Below are 26,131 nucleotides of genomic sequence, written 5' to 3'. Positions count from 1 at the left end.
ACCTCGTTTCCTGCCATCTCGCCAGTGGAACGTCAGTCACGGACAGTCGCCGAGCGCAGGCTGTCACACCTGGGCAGGTGCGGAGCCGACGGCCGCGTTTTCTCGACGCTCTGCGCGAAAAATGATGCCGACTCGCCGGCCTGCGGTTACCCTGCAGTCCGTGGTGCGCTTCGGGGCTTGGCTTCCGCCGCGGTCGGACAGTCCACCGATGGCCCACTTCGTGCCACCCCAGGACCGACAAAGGGCCAAAGTGTGACGCACTGCTGCAGAATGTTTGCGGCAAATTGCGTCACCTTTCCTCCTGTAAAACCAGTCTCGCTCTCAGAAAGGCGGATGTAATACGATCTACACGTCACTTTAACAGTTACTATTTTTAAGTATTTTATACGGTGGCGTGCTGCAACATCACAAGAATTGTCGACTGAAAAGCTTAAGAAATACAGGCTGTGCAGATCGTGTGCAAGGGCTCCATCGAATGGAATTCTTACGTCCGTAACCCAGTGACGCCGCTCGGGAACTACCTTCTCGTCACCGTCGGCGTAATCGTCCTCATCCTCTGCTCTGTGTCTTTCGTACATAGCTTTGATATGCACGGTGAGTAATCTGAGAATTCACTTTATGCGTTAAGGTAGGACTGTTGGTCACGTGGGCTTGTGAACTCGGCCCAAAAGTACGATCTTTGGGCCCGGTAATACGCAGACAGAGTACGTTACCATTATTCCGCTTGCGCATTGCCGTTGCACATATCTTCAGCGCAACTGTGAGGTAGAGTACGCAACATAGCAACACACTCTCTCGAAAAAACGGGAATCGAGAAATGAAAAGAACAGCTGCGCACGTGGAGCAGGTAGCCCGTGCGTCAGGCTTCCGTGCAGGAACAAGTAAACTACCGCTAAGACGGGTCAGAAAGATTCCGATAGTGCGAATCACCTCCTCGTACTACGGACAAAATCATATGCCGGCATCAACTTAGATAGTCGGCATTCTTTCACACACAGGGCCGAGACCTCGGTTTATATTACCGTCACGATTGTGAAACAGAACTCGAATTAGGTAAATTAGTAGAAAACAGTTTACGGAATCGAGAATATTGAGGCACACGACGAATTCATTTCATCTTGTGACGGTAAAGCCATTTGTTACCCGAAATGGAGCTAAAAAAAGAATATTCCTCAAAACAAAAACCGGATATTTAGTTCGAATTTGCCCTACATCTCTGTTTACTGGAAACTGACATCTTGTCAAGATAAACAAAGATAGTTCGACAAGCAGATCCTGCTCCTACAAACTACGTAGCCTGTCGGCTCGGCCGCGCTGGAGCGGGTAATGCGCGAGAAAGCCAGGTGACCCGTTGCCGACTCGCCGCGAAATGTTCGTCAGGAAATAGTACCGACGCGTTTCACTGCCTCAGTCGGTACAACAGTGTGACGGCCGTGAAATGCCACACTATACTTGCAACACCACGTGCGGCGCCGAGCTCGACGTTCCGTCGGCAGCCTGCCCGAATACCTGCTCTGCCTACACAGAGCTCTCGTAATGATTTCATTACACTGACACAAGGAAAAACATATTTTGCCAAGTAAAGCTCTGAAATGTGTCCTGCCAAAATAGGTAATGAAACTTGAGCAGCTGAATAGCTGCCGTTTTATGTATCCTTTCTTCTGTTTTGAAGACCGAGCAGAAGTGATCGCATCCGTCAGCAGGATCGATCGCCGGTTTTGCAAATTTCGTGTTACAGTTCTGCCTCAGACTGCGTGCAGTAGTTGTGCTGGTGTTTCGCCGTCCTCTTCTTCCTTTATTACACTCTCAAGATTCTTCCCTTTTTATGCCACCTCCTTCTTCCCTATAATCCGTTTCCTTCTTATCCTCCAGGATATAATCTACGTTTCCATTATGCAGTTTTTCGATGTTTTGTTTCCATTACATCTAAATTTAATTAGTTCAAAAAAGATGTTAACTGTAGGTGGTGTACCTCGTAAAAGTTTGCGGATGTTCTCCGTTTCATCTTTACATTTCCTTTGAAAAGAGAAATATGTGTGAAATCTCATGGGACTTAACTGCTAAGGTCATCAGTCCCTAAGCTTACACACTACGTAACCTAAATTATCCTAAGGACAAACACACACAACCATGCCCGAGGGAGGACTCGAACCTCCGCCGGGACCAGCCGCACAGTCCGTGACTGCAGCGCCTAAGGCCGCTCGGTTAGTCCCATTTCCTTTGATTATCTAATCATTATTTAATTTCTGAGCGTTTTTTTTAAGAAAAACTTGGTCGGTTCTTTTTAAATTCATCGGAGAGGTTACCAATAGCCTTAAACTCGTCTGCGTCTGTTTCTCAACAAACGACTTTTTTCCCTCTGTTGGAAGTTTTCTTCATAAGTTACATTTGGCTGTAGTATCTTTCTTAACTATTAGATGCTACTCTGAAACTGTAGTGTCCAAGGCGTGCGTTGTGAGCGATCGGAGTTGTACCGATCGCTCTGTGTCCGCAGTCGTCTCCCCGCGACCGAGTGGTCCTGCAGTCAGGCAGTGCGGTTACTGTCTTAACACCGATATTGCAGTCGCCAGAGCCAGTGGGACTAAAAGTCTGTTTTGTAGAGTCGTATATGTATCGGTATATTTTTTTGTGCTTATTACTTTTTGTGATTGTCGTAAGCGCTTCAAGTTCCACGAGTTATCACATTGCAAATGTCCTGTAATTTGTGGGGCTTATTCATTGCTAACACTACTCTGCATTCTCGAGCCCCCAAGTCTTCCTACTGTAGTGGCTCTTGTCTATGAATCGTTTTCTCGGTGATTTCTTGGCGTAGCATCCCGTCCTGAACAGTGTTAATCGAAAACGAGACTCGGACGACGTTTAAGTTGATCGAACTTTGTTACTGATGGCTAACGGCCGCTATAAATAGCATCCTATTTCGCTTTTATTTCTCCAGATGTTTGCCATGTGAAAGCTAAAAATGCCTGTACTACGAGTATAGAGTGCACTTTACCTTTTCGGCGGAAATCACGCAGTACTCAAAGGATTGCCGACGCTTGTGTCGCCTTGTGTGGCTGTGATCCCGCAGCCGCAGACTTGAGGACTGTCGAGGCCAGTTCACACTGGCCGTCTCCTCAAGGAGCAGTCACAGCGGCCGTCACGCCGCGGAAGGGCACGCCACGGCATCTCGACTCGCAAGGCTGTCCTCAACTTACATGTATATATTTTTTATTTATTTATTTATTTATTTATTTATTTAATTTTTTTTTTTTTTGGAACTGCGCAAGATGATTTTCAACTGTTTTATGCCCAAAGTGCACGTACACAATGCGGTAGCTTATATACATGGATGCCGGAGTGCAAATCTGTACGGAAATGACTTTTATTGGACTCGGGCGGTTTGCACCGTGTAGGGATAGCTTGTATATTAGAGAAGGAAGCAGAAGTAGAAAACGACACAAAAAAGGAGTGAGAGTCGGAAAAATTTCATTTCGTGATACTAAAGGGAAATTTCACACACTATACAAGGAGCTGGAGAAAGAGGAGTGTGCATTTTATATTTTAGAGAGTCGAAGCATCCATTTTTTCATTTGTTAAGTCAGATTGCACCCAAAATTACCAAAAGCAACACAGTCTTACGAGCTGATATCACATCCAGTACAAAATTGCTCTATTTGAAGTTTAGTGTAGTTGCGCAGTAGTCGTGTCTCTCTCAGTGGCTTTCCCTTCAAGTTTTATAGGTTTTCTGTACATCTCGTATTTGGCTTTCAGTAGTTAAAGTGCCTTATTTGTACTAGGGTTTGCTAGTGAAACCACGTAAATATTGACCACTGATGCTTACAAAAGTGTTTCATAAGCAATCGGGAGAGCTACTTAACAATAAAATAAGCCTGCCACAAACCCATATTTAAACAAATAACTTGCAGTGCATTTCTTTACGAAACACTACAAGTGCCTGACGATGGTAAAATAAATTGAACCTACTAATCAGTCTGATTCTATCCACAGTATCTTTTTCACTTCACAATTTGTACCCGTATTGCAATCCATTTCATAGCAAAATATTACATACCGATACGTATGAGAGTCCACTTTATGAATGTGGCGGACAGCACGTAATGTAGCTCGCCCGTGTCGTACAATTCAGACTGCTACTTCACCACTTCAGTTAATCTTCTGCATTTATTGTAAGTTTAACAAAGGAAATGACGAAACGAAACAATTCGTAACAAATAACGAACAACAAACAACTTGTATCGTCTACGAAAACCACGACGTAACACAATATGGGGATGTGCGCGTGGCCGTGTATCGGGGGCAAATGAGCTTAGGGGTCACGTGATCGACAACGGACGGATAACGTCGACCGCCGAAAGTTCCTCGCCGTGGAACCTCGACGGTGTGGCTGATGCCGCCTTTTGAGATGCACTACAGTATGTTTTGACGACACGCGGTTTGGCGTCGCGTTACGACCATTGCGAATTGGCCGTCGCTGGCCAAAGTAGCGCGCGGCTCTGTGCAGTTTTCGTTTTGTGTGCGCGCGCCGCCTTGTCCTTGCCGTGGCGGAAGCACCGCCCGCCTGCCACCGTGTGGCAGGATATACGACGTTCATTCAAACGCAGACCTGGTCAGTGCGCATACCTTTGCCTTACACGTAAGGTGGCAGCAAGTAACTGCGGCTATGGTGGCGCCGTCAAATGTTGGACAGACTGACGGCTGCACACCGTTCCATGTTGCATAGCGCCAGTGTGGTTTCACGCCGAAGAGAAGGTGGTCACTCAAGTTATCGTCCACTACCGAACGTGCAGGCGAGTAAGCGAGAGCGAGGAGGAGTGATTCGATTTTTGGCGGCGGAGGGAGTTGGAGGCCGTGAAATGTATCGACGGATGAACGCTGTGTACACGTGTACTGTCTGAGTCGTTCACGTGCTGTGGAAAGGCGCAAACGATTCCTCGAGGGGCGCGAATCACTGGAAAACGATGTTCGTCCTTTACAGGCTCATCGTGTCGTCACACCGGAAATGGTTGCGGACAACCGCAGAATCACCGTGGACGATATCCGTCGGTTGCTGGGTAATAGCGTGGGCACCGCCTACACCGTAATGCATCGACAATCAAACTTTCGAAAAATCTGTGCGCAGTGGGTCCCCCACCAACTGACGCAAACGTGGTGTCACTATTTTTAGTTGGAAAGTAACCGTCAGAGCAAGCAGTGGAAACGTGCGACTTGGCCACCTCCAAAGAAATCAAAGGCCGCACACACGAGTTCTGGTGAGGTCGTGATGTCCTTTTTTGGCCTCAAGGGCCCGCTGGTTGTCGAGTTCCTGGAACGGGGAACCTGAGAAACGCCGGAACATCCACCGTACAGTCCCGACCTTTCACCGTGTGACTTTCATATACTTGGAGCTCTAAAAGCTATTCGCGGACATAGATTGGCAACGGACGACGAGGTGTGTGAGGGGGTCCAGGCCCTGATCCGACAGCAGCCTACTAGCTTCTTCGAGATGGAATCGACCGGTTAGTGCCGCAATGGGATAAATGTGCCAACAGTTTTGGCGACTATTTTTGAGTATGTATGCTGTGCATAACTACATTTTGAGTTAATAAAATCGTTACCGTTACTTTACACTAGTGACCAGGTTTCATTTGAATACTCCGTATACAGCGTGTCCGAAAAGTCTTTCCCTGATTACAAAAATTGATAACTCAGGCTAGAAGTAAGATACAAATATGAAACTTGTGTCTAATTGTTTACAAACTATCAGTTTTTTTCACACATCAGTAAACACAACGTAGAACAGCTAGGCGATATTCAATTTCCGTCCACACATTAGCCAACATCACTGGAGGGATCGATTCAACGACTGTGGTTACCCGTTGCCGCAGGGTTTCAAGATCTGGTACACGATTTCGGTAGACCTCGTCCTTGACATAAGTCTAATGGGGTTATGTCAGGAGAGCGTGGAGGCCAAACCGTTTAATCTGTCGCCCAGAAAAGGTCATATCGAGATAGGCACGGACGTCCAAACCCGAATGAGGCGGTGCACCGTCTTGCTGAAACAAGACAGCGGGGCGATACTGAAGCAGCTGAGGAACAGCATAGAGTTGCAACACGTCCAGATACACTGCAGATGTGACGGTAGCCTCAGCGAAGAAGAATGGCCAGATAATTCGATCGTGCAGTAGCGCGCAACAAACATCCACCTCTGGACTGCCTCTGGTGCACTCCGGGGCTGTGAACCCCAAATGCGCACATTATGGCGATTCACTACTCCACTGACGAGAAAAGGTCGCTCCGTCGGAAAAGGCAATTCGTCTGAGATAACCGTCATCGTCATCAATACGTGATAGCATTTCGACCGCAAAGTTATATCGACGTGTACCGTCATTGGGCAACAAGGCCTGAACGATTTGCACTTTGTATGCACGAAACAATAAACGTTTGTGTGAAATGTCACGGAGAGAGCTTTTTGGCATCTGTAATTCACGTGAGGCCCTGCGCAACGATTTCTTCGGACTTGGCAGAAAAGACTGCCTTACAGCTTCCACCCTGTCTGCCGAGGTTCTCGGTCGACCACACCTCGGAAGGTCAGCAACCGATCCTGTGTTCTCGAACTTCTCATACGAGGCTTTAATGCTCTCGACATCAGGTTAATTCCTTCCAAATGTTGTCTGGAAATGTCTCTGCACTGTGGTTGGTGATCGTGTCTCATGGTACCACAGGACACACTGTGCCTTCTCCTGATTGGTCAACATGGCTTATTGGGCACTGTACCTCATCCACTACTTACGTACTGCGAACCTAAAACAGAATAAAAAACTTTGATAGTTGTAAAGAGTTCGAGACAAGTTTCATAATTGTATCTTACTTCTAGCGTGAGTTATCAATTTATGTAATGAGGGAAAGACTTTTGGGTCGCCCTGTCTATTGGCCCTGCTGTGGGTGCGCGGCTCCCCGCCCGGAGGTCGCGATGCGCTGACACGGGCGGCTGCTGTGCGAGAGCGGCCGGGGGGCGAACAGGAAGCGCGCCCGCGGGATGTGTGTCGAGGGCCGGGGGCGACGCCGTTGCCAGCTCGCCGCAGCCGCGCCAGCTGCCCACACACACACACACACACAGTAGAACAGCTGTTATAAAAGAAACTCTTAGTCACTGCCAAATAAATAAATGCGTCTAGGTTCTCCATAATGCTCAAAGAATTAAGGTGGTAAACAACTTCAAACCCCTTGCCGAGACTATTACGTGGAATACCAGTGAAAGATCGTCGACACATAGAACAGTAGAGCACTACGGCGCCAATTAACAAAAAACTACTCTTTCGATAAAGGCTAAACTTCGGCGTTATTCCTCCGTCGTTAAACCGGAGCCAACACAGATGCAAGTGAAGCATTATTTAAACTAAACAGTCAAGCAACAACCGATAAATTGCACAAAAGTTGATTAGAGAATACTTCCAACGATTATTTTTTTAAGAAAGAAATAATAGAAACCACGAAGTTAATGGCCAGTGGACACACCCAGTAAGACAAAAAACAACTGATTTAGAGAAGTACAAATGGATCCAAATGAAATGAACATAAACAAACATCAGATTGACTTAGAGAAGAGAAGCTGCTCATGAAAAACAAATACATACGACTGACGCTCAGTACGTCACAACGGAACAAGTACGTCATATCTGCAGAATTCATCACACATACAAATTCATCCTCGAGCACATAACAGCCAAATTCTCCACAATTACACTCACTAGACCAGATTCGAGTCCAGGATTTTGATCGGGGGAGGGAGCTGAGCTGTTAGCTTCTTATAGATTAAGAAGAGACAGCTGTAATTCCGGGGCGCACTAGACAGTATCAGATCTAGGGAATGACCAAATCATCCTAGTTTGACACACAACGAGGTAACACTTCCTGCGTGTTTTTTTTTTAAAGAGAGTCAATTTCCTAACCACAAATTTCAGACAAGAAGGAATGAGCCGTCAACAGTCAGACACTTCGGTAAGCGCCACGCCCACGAAATACTGCGGTTCTCGACACACTGACTTATCCTACGAACCACGTTGCCGTCTTCACTCGTGCTAGAGCGAGAGCTAAGAGCCATGCTCAGTAGTCCTAGAGGATACTTTAACAATAAACGCGTGTAGACAAACTCCTACCACTAATCGGATAATTCGATGGACTAAGTTCGAAAGTAGGCCTGAAAACCAAGTACAGTACAACTAAAATACCCTATTACCGACTTACTGAAAAGAAAATATAGTAATTAACCCTGAAGTAATGGAAATAACTCCCTTCTCTCTCTCTCTCTCTCTCTCCCTACCTCCCACACACGCACCTGTAGCACTCCATGAGAGTTCCTTTTCCAGCTATGACGCGGCATTGGGACGCCGACTAGACACAGAAGTGCCTTCAGTTGTTATCTGTAAAACAAGGGGTCGTTGGCGTGGAGAGGCGACACCCCCTCCCCCCCTCCCTGCCTTGTTCTGTGATGTCTACATAGTGGCCGTGCTGCAGCTTAGCGACGGATAATGCGTGACCTAACTACCCACGCTGTTACTGCTTCCATTTGCAACTAGGACGGGAACTGTCCCGGATTGTAGCGCACTAACTCTTCCAACAGTGTAGTGAAATATACGTATCAGTACTGCAGTCCTAGACAATCACTTCCGTCGTATTCACAATGGGAAGGCGCCGTGTGGAGAATTCTTCAAAGGAATAGTCTTCGTGTCGTTTCATGCAGCCTTTTGTGAACAAAAGACATCGCCAATGTACAAAAATTCCGAAATGTCTAAGAGATATTTGTAATCCTCGACTTTCAGACGACAGAGGGGAGAGAGAGAGAGAGAGAGAGAGAGTAACTTTTATGTGTTTGTAATGTGCGGTTAACTTCCATCAGAGTTTGAAATAAATTGAGGTTCGTGCTGCACGGGTCAGATACGGGTAGTGCGCGTCACAACGTAACCTGCTCAGCCAGTCGAACGTGCAACGTAGTCATTGGCCGATCTTAATATCGTGAAAGTAGTAGTTCAGGCACTGCTTAGCTAAACCACCTTCTTTCTTTTGAATCGATTTGCAGTTTGGTGATGTGTATAGATCCAGATGTCACAAACCGAGTACCCTCGTACAGATGGATAGCAAGTGCAGTGTCCTCTCAGGACGCACGATAATGTACTTGGGCGTCGAAACTGGCCAACGATTCAGATAAAAAGAAAAGTTCATTAATCTTCTGTAATATGGGTTAACAGCTTCTATGAATATTTAAAATGAAGTTACTTGCTTTCAGCTGTTAGTGTTTTATGTTACCGTTGCAATTTCGAAATTGTCGTTTTCGAGCACAAGATTTTGGCATTTATTTTTACCATAGGCGGAGATAAGATCCCTCTGATTGGACGGGACACCATTACAAGACCCTTTTGACCAGAACACAAGTGATACCGAGGTAAGCACCCTTTACCCGAATTCGAGAGAAGTCAGGTTTGCATCCGAATCTTGGGTATACATATTTAGGTTTTCCTTGGCTCCCTGAAACAAGTCAATTCCTTTTGAAAAGGAGGCACCCTTTTTTCATTGTCCAATGCGAGAATGTACAGTGAAATTACAATGAAATTAACACCCTTAGCTGCTTACAGGCGTTGACAAACGTCAATGGGGACAGATGGATGTGTGTGTGCCCCGACCGGGACTCGTCCCGGGATCTCCTGCTTACATGGCAGACGCTCTATCCATCTGAGCCACCGCCCATTATACTCAGTGTATATATAGTTAAGGCTCACAGGACACTTTTACCATCTCCTTCTTCTGTGCGAAAGCACAAGCAGTGCCCGAACTCTTACGGGAATCGGCAACGCGCCGCGAGTAATGAGTATAATGGGCGGGGGCGCTATGAATGTAGTGCGGGACAATACGTTGAGAATGTGTGTTTCGCTGGAGGCGTGCCAGAGATAAATCCCTGCAGTCGCGATATCCTCTGTGTCCTCGGTGGCTCAGATGGATAGAGCGTCTGTCATGTAAGCAGGAGATCCCGGGTTCGAGTCCCGGTCGGGGCACACATTTTCATCTGTCGCCGTTGGCGTATGTCAATGCCTGTAAGCAGCTAACGGTGTTCATTTCATTGTAATTTCGTTCTAACGAGCTGCATGGTCACCGATGGTATCGGTCACATGTCCGAAAGAACAGATACCATCTTAATATATATATATATATATATATATATATATATATATATATATATATATATATAGAATGTACAGTGACATAGCAAGTGTCAATGGATAGTCGGCACAGATGGCGCAGGTGTGTTTTATGTGCAGCACACGTCCACTGTGCCGGCTGCAGTTGTGGAGGACACCGTCTGAGAAGTGATTTGTGTAACATGGAACGTCGGATGGGAATTTCGGCAGTGGTGCAGGAATTCGGCTTCACAGGTTCAGCTACATCCGAGTGTATCCACAACAGACGATGTGGCGACCGTCCAACCACCCTCGATGACCGTGACTGTTGACATTTGAGACGGACCGTCAGTAGTGACAGAAGGTCAACATTGCGACAAATTACGGCCCAATTCGACACAGGGGCACGTCTTCCAGTGAACACGGGTTCCATGCGCAGGTGCCACTGTTAACCCAGCGTTATCGGGTACAGCGGCTCGCATTTGTCGCCAGTCACCAGGGATGAACACTGGAAAACATGTTGCATCTGCACAGAGTGTGCCGCGGACCACACGATTCGATGGATGCTGCCCGCCAAGAAGGCACGGTCCGAGGCGATGGTGTTTCTGTCACGGTCTGGGATACATTTTCCTGATACGTAATGGCCCCCAGTTGTTCTGGAATGGATTCTGAATGATCCGCTGTGTGTTGAGGTGCCCTGGGACCATCTCCGCCCATTTTTGGCTTTCCGGCACCCTGTCGGTTCTGCAGTGTTTCAAGACAACGTGCCGCCACATCGCTGCCGCGTCGCCCGGCAATGGTTCAGGGGAGGCCGCAGAGTCCAGAGCCTAGTAGAGTGTCACGGAATACAAGGCCCGTACTCGTGCACCCACCAACAGGATTGGCTGCCACTCTGCAAACGATTTGGTGTCGGCTGCTTCCAGAGGGGTACCAGGGACTTACGAGACACCCCACTGCAGTGCGCAGGGCCGGAGCCGGCCCCAACTGTTGTATGTGCCTGTCCCGTCACTTTTCGTTTTATAGGGTTCTGATCCGAGAGTCATCACACCCAATTACATAACATTTCGTATTCTAGCACTTCAAAAGGGATAGGTCATTACTAACTATAAATACTGGAATATATACAGATAGCCTTATGCATAGTTGTTGGTCAACATATACTGTGAAATAAAAGAGAAAAACATAATTGAAAATGTAAAATATTACAATTACAACACTACAATTTACAATATTATAAAACGTTACTTACAGTGCTTTGTAATGGACAGATACATAAATATGTGAGAACATCGGTTAGGACATTGCGTGCAGGATGTCAGCCTCCGTTTTGATTACCGACGCGGCAACAGCATCTGTTTAGGACGTTTATGTCTGTGCTGGGCTTTGAGATCGTATGTGGATAACTGTTAAATTAACGTGTCTGTGGAGGAAGGAAGTTCGGCATAAAAGCTTTCAGATACGGAACGGGTCTCCTGTGGAACATTTCCCATTTGTGTTTGTGAGTCGTGCTATTCGAACCACGGAGCATTCAGTATTATGGACAATGCCTTGTTCTGAACGTCCGGAAGTTGTGACGTGGCATGTTCCCAAATGGGGCAGGCATGCAACTGACAGGTCGTAGTACCGATTTATAAAGTTGGAGATCGTTTTTCCAGTTTTAGAGAAGACTTTCTGTTTCTTAAGGGATGCAAGGCAGCTAAAACAGTGTGTACTTTGTTGGCGACGTCGGTTATGTGCGTCTTAAAGGTAAGACGTATATCGAGGTGAACTCGGAGACATTTGGCGGAGTCAGCCTGCCACGCCGTAAACCATTTTTCAGGCTGTGGTAGAGCCCGCAAGAGTTTGTCACGAATGTTCGGTACCTTGTGGTCGGTGTAAATGATCTGCGAAGGAAGTTATGTCACATAAATGTATATTAAACTGTGTCCGTCCCAAAAGGGGACCTTGTGGGACGCCAGCGCTTTCTGGGTAGACGTTATTTTGTTAACTCGTGCAGCAAACCTACCAAAGGCTGGAGCAATGTCCACGTATACAGGGTGTTACAAAAAGGTACGGCCAAACTTTCAGGAAACATTCCTCACACTCAAATAAAGAAAAGATGTTATGTGGACATGTGTCCGGAAACGCTTAATTTCCGTGTTAGAGCTCATTTTAGTTTCGTCAGTATGTACTGTACTTCCTCGATTCACCGCCTTGATTTCATACGGGATACTCTACCTGTGCTGCTAGAACATGGGCCTTTACAAGTACGACACAACATGTGGTTCATACACGACGAAGCTCGTGCACATTTCAGTCGAAGTGTTCGTACGCTTCTCAACAACAGATTCGGTGACCGATGGATTGGTAGAGGCGGACCAATTCCATGGCCTCCACGCTCTCCTGACCTCAACCCTCTTGACTTTCATTTATGGGGGCATTTGAAAGCTCTTGTCTACGCATCCCCGGTACCAAATGTAGAGACTCTTCGTGCTCGTATTGTGGACGGCTGTGATAGCCATTCTCCAGGGCTGAATCAGCGCATCAGGGATTCCGTGCGTCGGAGGGTGGATGCATGTATCCTCGCTAACGGAGGACATTTTGAACATTTCTTGTAACAAAGTGTTTGAAGTCACGCTGGTACGTTCTGTTGCTGTGTGTTTCCATTCCATGATTAATGTGATTTGAAGAAAAGTAATAAAATGAGCTCTAACATGGAAAGTAAGTGTTTTCGGACACATGTCCACATAGCATATTTTCTTTCTTTGTGTGTGAGGAATGTTTCCTGAAAGTTTGGCCTTACCTTTTTGTAACACCCCGTATATATGCCGTATTTCTGACAGGTACAAATAACCGGTTACGGTTAATATTTTGGATAGAAAGAGTATCACACGTTACAAAAGTCGGTACATTTTTATAGATAGCGGCGCCCTGAACGTGTGGCAAGATCGCAGTATTCGTTGAGTAATAAGTTGGTTCATTTGGTGTTAGACTGGAGGTATTATAATAGGCAAATAATATATTCTCGTTGCTGTTGAAGGTCTTAGAATACCACGTCGGGTGTTTAAAATTCACATCAGCCGCTATTATTTGGGGTTGAGTAGGGCCGCCAGAGACACTATTGATATCAGGCGGTGGCTGGTACACGTTACGTCTTGGTGAGATGATTGTGTCTTCACAGCTGCGGCTTGTCTGCCTGCGGCGAAACGGTTTCGCAGTGCCGTATGTCTTGCCGGACGAGTACGCTGGTGCCATCGCTGTTGTGACGTGGTCCTGAGGGCACTTTTGGACCTCGGTGCTGGTGGCAGTGGGAATCGGAGTCGTGGACGACCACTTCCGGAAAGTCAGCTGGCTTATTTCTTCGATACCTACCGTAGTTTTTTTACTGTTTGTTAACGGTCGTCGCGTGATTGTGTGAACGTCCTGGGACCGTGTTACAAAACGCAGCTACAGTTCGTAGCACTAGTATGGCACAGATATCTTGGATATAACAAATAATTTAGTGAACACATTTCCGTGAAGGAACTAGCGACCGGTAAACGGCTCTGCAGTCGACGGCGTGGCACTGGACGGCTGCTAGCCTCGGAATGTAATTCGACACACGGACTCGATTCAGTAACGGTTCATTAGTTTATCGCATCTACCCGTGCAGTTTTAAGTTCCGTAGAGGACTAGACTCCAGGAAAAGAAAGACTTTTTAATTTTTGAATTTATAAAAATACAGCTCACGGGCTTACGCGAGGGCAAACGTCATATAAATCGCACTCTATTTCGTCGAAGAAGCTGTTCGTCATCTTCAGGTGAGTATGGTAGTTGCTGCGTCTTGCGCAGTAACTCGGAACCACGTAAAGCTGTTGAACAGAAATATTGTGGGACTTAACATGACGTTGTCCGAGATATTCATCTTACATGTTGACAAATTTCTGGGCCGGCCGGAGTGGCCGAGCGGTTCTAGGCGCTACAGTCTGGAACCGCGCGACCGCTACGGTCACAGGTTCGAATCCTGCCTCAGGTTAGTTACGTTTAAGTAGTAAGTTCTAGGGGACTGATGACCTCAGAAGTTAAGTCTCACTGTGCTCAGAGCCATTTTAACAAATTTCTCTTTTTCCGAACACTTTTCTTCCTACGGCCAGTCTGATTTTAACATCCATCCTACTTGTCACCATCGTCGTTTATTTTTCTACCCAAATTACGCTTAGGAAAACTCACGTGAGTTTCATTCCGTAATCTAGTTTCCTCAACATTAGCTGATTTAGTTCCACTACATTCCATTATCCTGTACGTGTTCGTGTTATAACGTATTTTCAAAACACAGTCCGGAATGTTCAGCTGATCTGTAGGTCGTCTACCGTGTGACAGAATTACAGTAGCACCGCAGATGTTAATCTTTTTCTTATAGGCAGACTTAAATTCCTCGTCCACATTTCGTGCGCTGCTGGACGCGGGGGCCGAGCGGGATGCTGGAGGGTGCCCCCCTCGTGTGGGGGCGCCGTGGAGACGCCGGCGCCAGCAGGCGAGCGCGCTTCGCCCAACCGTCGCCACCCATCGATCTCGCACCAGTAGCGACGCCCCGCGCGCCGCGTCCACGTGTTTTGCGTCGCACGGCGCAACTCGTTCGTTGTCGGCCGGAAAACGAGTGTGAGAGAGAAGACAGGCTCTGACGTCACTCTCCCTCCCCGCGGCTGCCGGTGCGGTGCTGCACACGTGGAAACGACGCCGTGGTCGGCGTGGTGCTACACGGCGATCACAGAACGAGTGCCACGGCTATAAGTTGGTACCCGCTGTCCCGGCAGTGTTCCACTTCGGCATCGTCGAATTGTTTGTTTCCCCCAAATTCCCTCTGTGTACGAGCAGAGTAGGCTCTTTCAAATTGTCGCCTCGTATCCACGTCCTGAGGTTACCACTCTGAGGACGGGTTATGGTGTGGCTTATTGGAAAAAATATTCGCTCCGAAACATCAGGTCTACGATAGTCTTTAAGAAGTGGCGCTAAACGTCGACACCTCACCACCAAAACAGCCACTGTTAGTCGAAAGTTGCGCCCCGAATTACTTTTGCGGCCCCGATCGATTGCTGTCGAAATCTGAACGTTTCTTCCTCGGCAGTTACGAGAAACCTTGGCTTTCCCTCTCCTCGAGTGATTTGCGCGCTGAACCGAATTATTAAGGTATGTACTCACGACTTACAACTAAAAACTGCGCAGTGAAGATTTCCAATCGCGTGGGATTTGACGCCCACTATTCCTCGCACTCGTTGCGAGTCGCTGCTAGTGTGGTGCTTGACGTGCGTATCATCCCTCATTTTCTATTTCATTTGATATTTGTGTTCCCGTGCTGCTGTTTCATCGTATTTAGACAGCGTCCGGGTCACGGATACGTGGCTCACTTGTTCTGCAGATGCGGGTTTATCCAGACTACGTGTACGACCAAGTGTATAGTACCGTAACTAGTCGGGTTTCGCCAGTTATTGGGCATATCTTGCTAGAACAGAGTTCGTTTCTCACGAACACTTGTTGTAAAGACGTGAAGGACCGCATAAAAGGACTCACGCGAGCGCAGAGAGAGAGAGAGAGAGAGAGAGAGAGAGAGAGAGACGTGGTGGACGCAGCCGTGGCTGTGCGGCTGTAGTGTTTGTCCTTTTAGCAGCCGAGAGGTGGCGACGCCGCCGGCTGCTGCCGCCGCCGCCGCCGCCGCTGCCTCTGTGAGCGTGCGGGGCCCGCTATCGCAGCCGCCCCAGATACTGCTATTTACCCAGGTGTCCCTCCCCGTACCCGCCGCTGTGCCTTCTGAAAGCACTCGCCGAAACAAACTTTCCCTTTCTTCAGGGGGGCGCCTACGGTTGCAAAACACAAATTAGAACTGAAAGAGGAAAACTGAGCGATTAGTATCGGTCAGCGTGGTGGAAGACGAGTTTCGGGTCCACAGAAGTGAAGCATTACGTCAGCTAATACCGCCACGGTGACCTATGTCAGTCGTAACATGTGTACATTAAGAGAACGCCTTCGATGTTTTTAACTGGGGGACGCTACGAGTTGTGAAGGTAGCAGGAATAAAATTCAGGGAGTGAAACGTTATCTAGAACTTATACATAAACCAAACTGCAGTTGGACGCGTCGGAGGACACCGAGAGAAGGCGGTGGCTGAGAAGGGAGTGACACGGGCCCCTGTGTTGTTCGGCGTGTACATTTGGCAAGTTGTGAGCGAGACCGACGAGAAATTTGTGAAGGGAAATAAAGTTCAGGGAGAGTCGATATCAACTTCGACGTTAGCGGATGGATTGTGATTCTCACACGTGCGGCAAATGATCTGCAAGAGCGGTCGAACGGAATGGATAGCGTCTTCGAAAGTAAAACGAGGGTAAAGGAATGTAGTCGAATTAAGTCAGGCGATGTTGAGAAAATGAAACGCTCAAGCTAGGACAGCTAAAGCTTGGGCAGCAAAATAACTGATGGCCGAAGTAGACGGCAGACTGCCATTTTTGAAAAAAAAAAAATTAATGTTGAATATAAATTTAAGAGTTACGAAGTCTTTTCTGGAGGTATTTCCCTGGATTGCAGCCGTCTAGGGACGAGACAGCTCCACCAGCCCAGTTTCACGACTCCAGGCGTCAGCTTCCGCAACAGAACCGTACCTCTTGAGTATGTCAGCAGCTTAAGGCACGCGTATCGTGCAGCCCTGACGCTGCGCTCCGCAGTAAATCAAAGCTTCGGACCGGTGGCGAAGCTTCTATCGTCGTGATCTTATCCCCAGGCGTCTCGCTCTTCCGTGAAGCGCGTCATATCCGGCCACCGATCCATCATGCCTGTAAACCAGAATTGTATGAATTTTCGTCACAAGCTAGTCGTGACCTAGATGCGTGTCTGTCCTGAAATCTGTACGTACCACTTTCTGCCTCTGTGAGCACGTATCGCTTCCAGAGCTGTGCCAGCAATGAGGGCAGAACACTGTAGTACCGCAAAGGGATCATAAAAAATAAATACAGTTTGGGGCTGATCCCTACAAATGAAAATATTTCTCTGAAGCAACGCTGATTTCCAGTGACCGTTATACGCGCAGTAGTCAACTATACGAAAAAAATGTAAATTAGAAACTACGGCGTGCACATACTTTATTCGACATGTAAATGTCACTACAGTTATTCAGATTTAGGTTGTGGCATGTTCAATACGCCTACCGTCATTGGCGATGATGTGGCGCAGACGAATAGCGTAATTCTGCATGATCCGTTGATGTGCCGGAACATCGATGCTGTCTGTGAGCTCCTGAATGGCTGTTTTCAGCTCAGCAGTGGTTTTGGGGTTATTGCTGTGCATCTTGTCTTTCATATAGCCCCACAAAAAGGAGTCGCGCGTATTCAGATCCGGAGAATAGGGCGGCCAATCGAGGCCCATGCCAGCGGCCTCTGTGTACCCCAGAGCCAGAATGCGGTCCCCAAAGTGCTCCTCCAGGACGTCAGACATTCTCCTGCTTCGATGAGATCGATTCCATCGTGCATTAACCACATCTTGTCGAAATCGAGGTCACTTTCGATAAACGGAATGAAATCATCCTCCAAAACGTTCACGTACCTTTCGGTAGTCACCGTGCCGTCAAGGAATATCGCACCGATTGTTCCGTGGCTGGACATTGCACACCACACAGTTGAGGGTGAAGAGACTTTCCGATCGCGAAATGCGGATTCTGAGTCTCCAAAATGCTCCAATTTTGCTTATTGACGGAACGATCCAGGTGAACGTGGGCTTCGTCTCTAAACCAAACCGAACAATTCTTATCAGGCCCCGCCTCCAACCGCGCAGTTTGAACCTCCTAACGCAAACCGTGCAGGAGTGATGAGGAATAACTGTCACCCTGTACATATTACTGGTATATGCTGGCTGTGCTCTCCCTGTCTCCCGCTGGCTGTGCACGGTTCGCAGCGTCTACCGTCGTAGGGTTGCATTCTGTCACCGGATGACTCGCACACGCCCAGCTGTACGAGAACTTGGAGCTTGCATACGGCCCCTGCTTTTGGTAGTGGGGAGTGAAGTGTCAAAGTCGGTCACGTTACTCTCATATAATATATATGAGTATTCTGAACGTAGCTGTTCAGCAAAGGTGAAAGTAAATGAATGAATTGAGAAAATCAGCCAACCATTTGCAGGTATAAAGTAAAACAAATTCTCGGAGTGTGCAGTTCCATGTTCTCAAGAAGACAATTCTACAATTGTTGAAACCAAGTCAAGGGTTTTTAATAAACCTTTATACCTGCAACTGGTGACTGACTTTCTCATATCATTCATATACGGATATGTGTAGATTAATGTACATAAAGAGAAAGTAATAAAAAACAACAGCTAGAAACTCGATAGAAGTAAAATCCACCAATTAAATATACCGAGGCAAGAATAATCACACTAACAGAGAAGAACGAAAATGGAGACGTGAGGTAGTACTGTAGTAGTAAGAGCAGGGTTCTGGAAAAGAAGAGAGGAAAACAGAGGAACCGAAGTCGTGCGCCGGTGACTGTTGGGCAGCACGAAGAAGTAAAAATAAGTTTGAAGCACTGTAAAGGCTTAGTTCTGTAAAAATGCGTGGAAATAAATTTTACCAGCACTGTATTACATCCAGAGAGCCCAATTCACACGAAAAGCATTAAAAAAATTATGAAATTTAAATTCACTTCCACTTCCACTGCCTGCCTCGCACAGTCCCCTGTCTCCGCGACTCCACGGCCAGGTTTATCAAGTTCAAACCAGACTCGCAGTCGTGCTCTCCCCTGTCCCCTCCGGGGTTCGAAACCACTACCCGCAGCTCGAGTTGTGGATACAACTGGTGCAGAGCTGTAAATGGGCGAGGGACTCTCCGAGCTTCACGGGCTTACAGCGGAATGCAGCCAGCCGAGACGTCCGTCTGCCGCCCCCCCCCCCCCCCCCAAAAAAAACATACGTTTTTCATATTAGGTGCATTGTAATGACACCTACTGCCAGGAGCTCAATATGAGCGACCTCAGTAGTCATTAGACATCGTGAGAGAGCAGAATGGGGCGCTCCGTGGAACTTACGAACTTCGAACGTGGTCAGGTGATTGGGTGTCGTTTGTGTCATTCGTCTGTACGCGAGATTTTCACAGTCCTAAACATCCATAGCTCCACTGTTTCCGATGTGGTAGTGAAGTGGAAACGTGAAGGGACACGTACAGCACAAAAGCGTACAGCCCGACCTCGTCTGTTGACTGACAGACTACCAACAGTTGAAGTGGGTTGTAGATCTACATCTACATCTATACTCCGCGAGCCACCTTACGGTGTGTGGCGGAGGGTACTTATTGTACCACTATCTGATCGCCCCTTCCCTGTTCCATTCACGAATTGTGCGTGGGAAGAACGACTGCTTGTAAGTCTCCGTATTTGCTCTAATTTCTCGGATCTTTTCGTTGTGATCATTACGCGAGATATATGTGGGCGGTAGTAATATGTTGCCATTTGAACCATTTTGTAATGTGTAATACGCAGACATCTATTCAGACCATCACATAGGAATTCCAAACTGCATCAGGATCCACTGCAAGTACTATGATGGTTAGGCGGGAGGAGAGAAAACTTGGATTTCATGGTCGAGCGGCTGCTCATAAGCCATACATCACACCGGTAAATGCCAAACGACTCCTCGCTTGCCGGCCGGAGTGGCCGGGCGGTTCTAGGCGCTACAGTCCGGAGCCGAGCGACCGCTACGGTCGCAGGTTCGAATCCTGCCTCGGGCATGGACGTGTGTGATGTCCTTAGGTTAGTTAGGTTTCATTAGTTCTAAGTTCTAGGCGACTAATGACCTCAAAATTTAAGTCGCATAGTGCTCAGAGCCATTTGAACCATTTTTGAACCCCTCGCTTGGTGTAAGGAGCGCAAACATTGGACGATTGCACAGTGGAAAAACGTTCTGTGGAGTGACGAATCACGGTCCACAATGTGGCGATCCGACTGCAGGGTGTGGGTATGGCGAAAACCCGTGAACGTCGTCTGCCAGCGTGTGTAGTGCCAACAGTAAAATTCGAAGGCGGTGGTGTTAGGGTGTGGTCGTGTATTTCATGGAGGGGGCTTGCACTCCTTGTTGTTTTGCGTGGCACTATCACAGCACAGGCCTACATTGATATTTTAAGCACCAATTCGGGGATGGCGATTGCACCTTTCAGCACGATCGTGCACCTGTTTGTAATGCACGGCCTGTGGCGGAGTGGTTACACGGCAATAACATCCCTGTAATGGACTGGCCTGAACAGAGTCCTGACGTGAATCCTATAGAACACCACTGGGGTGTTTTGGAACGCCAACTTCGTACCAGGCCTCACCGACCGACATCGATACCTCTCCCCAGTGCAACACTCCGTGAAGAATGGGCTGCCATTCCCCAAGAAATCTTCCAGCACCTGATTGAGCGTATGCCTGCGAGAGTGGAAGCTGTCATCAAGGCTAAGGTTGGGCCTACAGCATATTGAATTCCAGCATTACCGATGGAGGGCGCCAAGAACTTGCATTTTCAGCCAGGTGTCCGGATACTTTTGATAACATAGTGTATATCCCATCTAATGTTACATGGCCATACATGGCTATTTTAATCTTAATACTGACTTTTCCATCGCTTCTAGGCATAACAACTTTTAATTGCACAATTTCGTGCGTTGGTGCTACAGTATTACTGTACAACACATTTCGCGCTTTTCAATTACGATTGACCGCGATGTTTAATCTGCTTAAGCCACGTAGTTGGTCTTTTCGAAAGCATATGTCTGTATATGACGCATGGAAGAGAGTACGCGGCTGCAGTGAGATTCCATGTAATGTAATGTAAGGTAATCGTTAGCGACTCCCGTCACTACATATTCCTTACGTCCATTCTTTAGCGTAAGGCGAAGCAATTTGTTTACATTTATTTCTGGGTGCTAGCCCGCAGCTTTGCTCGTACTGGTAGTTCCTTCGCCTTCTGATAAAGTAGTGCTCTCTTTTTTTAGAGTGGCCGATTGTACGAGGAGCAACAACAGCCTCCTCGCCATTGATTTTTGCTTCTGCAACATCAATTAATCACCGTAATGTCGTGTCACAAGCAGACGACGATTTTCTAGAAACTGCGTAACAGTGCGAGAATGGTGGGTTGGGCCACGCCAGCAGTAGCCTCCTTCTCCGCCCCCCCCCCCCCCCCGCCCCCTCCATCCCCGCCCGTTCTGCTGCAGGAAACACTCACGTGTCGCACCTTTCGCGACACGTAGAAACGGATCACTGGACAACCGTACATAGGCCGGCAGCTTCCTAGAGACCCGCGGCCTGGTACTGTAAGCATCGGGCGAAACTGCACAGTGGTTGGCTGTTTCCCTCCCGCCAGACCGCTCACTCTCGACCGGACTGTTCGCCGTTGCCAAGCTGCCACGGCAATTTTTCAGTTCACTTGCAGTGCCTCATCTGGCTTCTGTTCTTGATGCGTTTGGAATTTTGGACAGATTCCCGGGCCTCCTGATTACAACATGACTTTTAGCAGCGTATCAAAAAATTAAAATCAGTACGAGAATACTGGTGATTTTTTTCTAGTATTCAACCTCTTACCACTTTCCGAGAATAGCAGCGAATGGCGGACGGACCAAGTTTTCTTGTATATGTCTATTTAATATTTTGATTCTATGTATCTCGAAACTGAGAGAGTCGAAATTTTTCAGTCTTTGTTCCATTTGTACACTTATTACAGAAAATGATAGGAACAAAAAACCGAAAATCGGTTATTTCAGAAACCGGCTATTTTCAGCGGTTTCAACGATCGGGCTAAACAGGCGCGGAAAGAAACCAATATAACAGAAAAATTGTTGTCTCAGCGATAACCGCCGTCCATAACGCAAATAGGTCACTCGCGGATATTTTCCGATGTTATGTCACGTTGACCTACAGTTTCGCCCACGTACACGTTTTGATGTTTCGTGTTGCTCGAAGATTAAGTGTCTCCCATTGCCTTCATAATCCAGAGTGCTTCGCGTCAGCTGGACGCTTCCGCACCCCTTGTTGTAGCAAACAGTACAGTGAAACGTTCTTCAGAGACTGGTGAACCGTGATTTATTTTCAAAGAATATTCTTAAGAATCTATTTTATTTACTAGCGATTCATCAAGAACATTAACATATTTAATCACACTATGTAAGCATGGAAGTAGTTGCCAGGGAGTAACTGATGAAATCATAACCAAATTCCTTTTAACAAATGGGAATTTTATTCACTTTAATAATGCTTAAAAGTTTTTTTTTTAAGGAAACAGATTTAAAATTATAATCAGAAAGCACCCTCTAAATATCGAAGTTACAATTTATTCAGAGGCAGAAAGAAACAAGTTTTGACTGTATGAGCTTTCGGGCAGAGAACCTTGCCGCTCCCTTTTGACACGTAGTTACGACAGCTCACAACAACTTCTGAAAGATTACACTGGTGCAAATCTGCAACACACCAGATAACTTTAAGCTAAGAGTTTTAATAATTTATACAAGCACACGAACTATGCGCCCCCCGTAGGAGGGATAGAAATGGTTCAAAACACTAACAATTAAAATATTAACCTTGCCACCGCATGTACAACTTGATTTTAACTTCTAAGAAAAGTCTTAGGGTGAAAGGGTGGCAACTTTATATACTAAAATGATCATTTAAATAAAAGCCCATGAAATGCAATCTTATATAAAATTCTTTAAGGTTGGCCAAACAATAGTTAAGATGGTTCCATTAAGTTTCGGGTGTGCAGCCGCAAGAAACGGCTGTATACCGTCCAGCCATCTTCAGAGTGAGTCGCAAGACTGCCGCTCCAGTGCTCGCTTCGTCCCATTATACTCGTGTAGCGCGCAACTGCGCATGCGGCCACAGATGCAAATGCGCCAGAGACGTTGGTCGGCGGCAGAGACGTGCATTATGCGCGAGTTGAATCTATGACTCCGCAGTCGATCTATGTTGGCATATCGATATATCATTGTGAGCTGCACTGTGACGACGTCTTTGTGAGTTTATTACAGCAAGTGCCGGATTCCATGATTTATCAAGATTGAAACCACTATCTTTATTAATTAAATTCGTCGTCAAGCGAATTTCAATTGCCTCCTTCACTATCGCGTCCCAAAGGGATGATGTAATTGCCAAAATTTCGACGTTGTCATACAACATATTGTGACCATTATCAATACAGTGCTTTGCCACTGCCGACTTGTTAGGTTGTAAAAGTTGTGTGTACCTCCGGTGTTCTGTACATCTTTCTTGGACAGTACGAGTTATTTGTCCGAAGTAAGAAAGGCCACATTCACATGGAATTTTGTAAAATCCAGATTTTCGGAGCAGCAAATCATCTTTGACGGAGCCCACGACTGCAGCTGTTTTGGGTGGAGAACGAAAAATCACTTTTACTTTGTGTCTGCCGAGAATCCGTCCTATTTTTGATGAGAGGCTACCCACATATGGCAGGAAGGCCATCGATTTAAAGGTTTCTTCTTCTGCTTTCTTTGTGGCCTCTTTCGGTTTCATTTTCAGTACCCTCTGTATTTGTTGTGGAGAGTACCCATTGTCTTCAAGCACTCTTTGTACGTGGGAAAGGTCATCTTGCAGACTGCTTTCGTCAGAAATAATATGCGCTGTGTGGGTCAAAGTTCGGAGAACACTCATTGTCTGGGTAGCAGAATACGAGAAAGTCACCAGTTGTTATCCACTGTCACAAATAATTTCTGTTCTTCAGTCCTTCAGATAATAAGGAAATAATGAACTGCAAGTTTTTGCCTGGTTGCTATCAGAGTAGTTGTGAATTACGTGTCAACAATTCGGGAGAGCGCGGCGGACGGCGTGTGTGTCCTCAGAGCTGCGGTCTAATAGGCGAAGCAGCTCGCCATTCACCCGAGTCACGCGCCATCCGGAGATTTCCGAAGTGCGTCTAGCAGTTGTTTGTTATCCTGCTGGAAGTTAAGACATTTGAAATTATGGAGTCATGACCTGCCATTGGGGGATGCTTTTATACGAAATGCACGTAAATTCACTATTTACTTTTTCCAATATTAATAACATAAGCGTGTAGTTTTGGCGCGCTGCGTCCGAACACAGCGGCCAATCGTGGAGAAGGACCACGATTTAGGCGGTCTTCTCTCGATGTACGTACCGAACAAACCACCTGTCACCGGTGCCTCACACCACATTAAATCTTCCCACCGCTGCTTTAAGAAAAGCCCCTTGTCACTAAATGTGCTAGCTGTAAAGCCAGGAATATTACAACCGCAGTTTATTTGCCTCTGACTCGGACCTTGGAGTTGCTCAAGCCTATTTCAGAGACGGAGGAGATGGGGTGTGAAGAGAGAAAAGAGTGCCAGTCGTCACAAGCCGGTTTGCTGATGGGATAATTTCAAAAACCTCCACTGTCAGGCGGGACAAAGACTAGGACTGTTGTTCGGCCTCGTAGGGATGGCTCAGTAGCGTGAAGGTGCAATACGAAGGTATCTAGCACGGCGCACAAGTGAGCGGTGTGCAAAGCACAGGTGCAGTGGGCAGCTGCTGTACGTTGACCGCTTTAACGCTTTCCGGCTGCACGTCAGAGAGAGAGAGAGAGAGAGAGAGAGAGACTCGTACTGTGGACGGCAGCGCAGCGCAGCCGCGCAGTCTGCGCCCCGGCGGCCTTGCTGTCGGTGGGGCACCGGACGCCCAGAATAGCGAGGACAGGGAAGAGCCGCGTGCGTTGCCCCCGGCCGCTGCCTGCGCTGCACTGCCCCGCCCCGCCCTCTCCCCTCCCTTACCCCCCCTTCGCACCGCACACGTCACCTCCCCTCGCCCTCCCCCCCCCTCGTACCCGGTCCTATTCCGCCGACGCCAGCAAATTGCGCTCCTGGAGCGGGTGCCACACGAGCGCAGTACTTGACGCAGCACGGTGGTGGACGGGCAGGCGCTCCACACGTTTGCGGCTCTGGAATTGCGCCGCTTGCCGCCCGCATCGGCCGCGACGACCAGCATTCGGAGGGGTGTGGCCAGCTGGTCGTATTCTCTGTGGCGCGCGCGTGTGTGTGTGTGTGTGTGTGTGTGTGTGTGGCAGCAAAGTGTCTTCCACAATGTGTCCTGGACGTACTGAGAAAGTCGACACTCAAATTATGATAATGGAGGACTGGAAGAGGCCTCGTATTTTGAACTATACGGGGTGTAACAAAAGTGTACGGCACAAATTGCAGGACACGTTCCTCACGCGCAGACGAAGAAACTGGTGTTACGTGAACGTGGGTGTCGAAACGCTTCAAGTCTCCGTGTTGCAGCTCATTTTCACCGAGTCGTTAATCGCGGGCACAGACCGCCGCAGCATACCGGGTATAATTCTTTCTCACGGGAGACGTTCGGAACGCCCTCCGCGGGCCTCGTAGTGTATCTCGGGTGCGCTGACTGACGTGTCCCTGCAGTACTGCGTACGGTTTCGCAGCCTTCCGTAATATGTGCACGGGTGCCGTGAACATCTTGTACTTGGATTCCGTATACGAGACCTTTCAAGTGCCCCCACAAATAAGACCCGAGTGGATTTAGATCTCGAGAGCGTGGAGGCCGTGCAGCTGTGTCCATCTGTACCTAGCCATCTGTCACCGAATCTGTTATTCAGAAACCTACGGACATTGACACTAACATGAAGAGGAGCTCCACTGCCCGTGAAATGCATGTTTTGTTGCTCAGCTAAGGGCGCACGTGTTAACGGAACAGGTAGAACATTCTCTACGAAATTACGACAGCTTTTTCCGTTCCGGGTGGAAGAAAGTGAGGCACTACCAGTCACCAAAAAATAGCAGAAAATCCTTGTTGATGACCTGCTTCAGCCGTTGTGAGAATTGAAGTGTGCCCATACATGCCGGTTGTGAAAATACACAATCTGATCTCGTCCAAACGACGCCTCATCTGTGAACAGCACTGTTATACCAAAATTAAGGTCGAATACATCATTCGTAGAAGAGTAGCCGTGGAGGAAAATCAGCTGCTCGTAGTGCCTGCACTCGCTGTAAATGATACGGACAC

At 47.6% G+C, this 26,131-nt stretch overlaps 1 protein-coding gene and 1 non-coding gene across 4 annotated transcripts in view; both read left to right on the top strand.

Moving 5' to 3' along the window:
• Positions 1-26,131, top strand: part of LOC124545798 (serine/threonine-protein kinase NLK) — a 443,318-nt gene that overhangs the window by 313,095 nt on the left and 104,092 nt on the right. The window lies entirely within an intron of this gene.
• Trnat-ugu lies at positions 9,952-10,025 on the top strand. Its single transcript has one exon. It is a non-coding gene; the product is annotated as a tRNA-Thr (tRNA).

Source organism: Schistocerca americana, chromosome 1, assembly GCF_021461395.2.
Source record: "Schistocerca americana isolate TAMUIC-IGC-003095 chromosome 1, iqSchAmer2.1, whole genome shotgun sequence".
NCBI lineage: Eukaryota > Metazoa > Arthropoda > Insecta > Orthoptera > Acrididae > Schistocerca > Schistocerca americana.
Note: the sequence above shows the minus strand (reverse complement) of the source record. Positions and strands in the feature narration are given on the sequence as shown.